Source organism: Antrostomus carolinensis, unplaced genomic scaffold, assembly GCF_000700745.2.
Source record: "Antrostomus carolinensis isolate BGI_N321 unplaced genomic scaffold, ASM70074v2 scaffold11161, whole genome shotgun sequence".
NCBI lineage: Eukaryota > Metazoa > Chordata > Aves > Caprimulgiformes > Caprimulgidae > Antrostomus > Antrostomus carolinensis.
The window spans coordinates 1,867-2,252 of record NW_010292003.1 but is presented as its reverse complement, the minus strand read 5'-3'; positions in this window follow the sequence as shown (position 1 = coordinate 2,252).

The window sequence follows — 386 nt, the reverse complement described above, 5'->3', positions numbered from 1 at the left end:
CCCCCCCCCAACAACTAATATTAAAATAGTAGTGATAATGATAGCAGTAATAAGATATACAAATGAGTGATAACCCAGTGCAACTGCTCACCACCTACTGATAAGCCCGGCCCGTTCCTGGATAACGATCCCGGAGGAGCAACAATCCCGAACCGAAACCGTGATCCCAGAAGAGCAAGAGCCTGAGAGAAAACCCCTGCAAATCCACCCCCCCTTTCTGGTCAGCCCCGGATAATATACTAAACATGATGGGATATGATATGGAATATTTCATTGGCACATCCAAATGCCAGTTTTGAGCTTTGCTATTCTCTGCACTTCTCCCTCCCAGTCCTAATGCAGCTGTGAACAGCCAAACACGATGGTCTTGAGCTCCAGCAGTAACT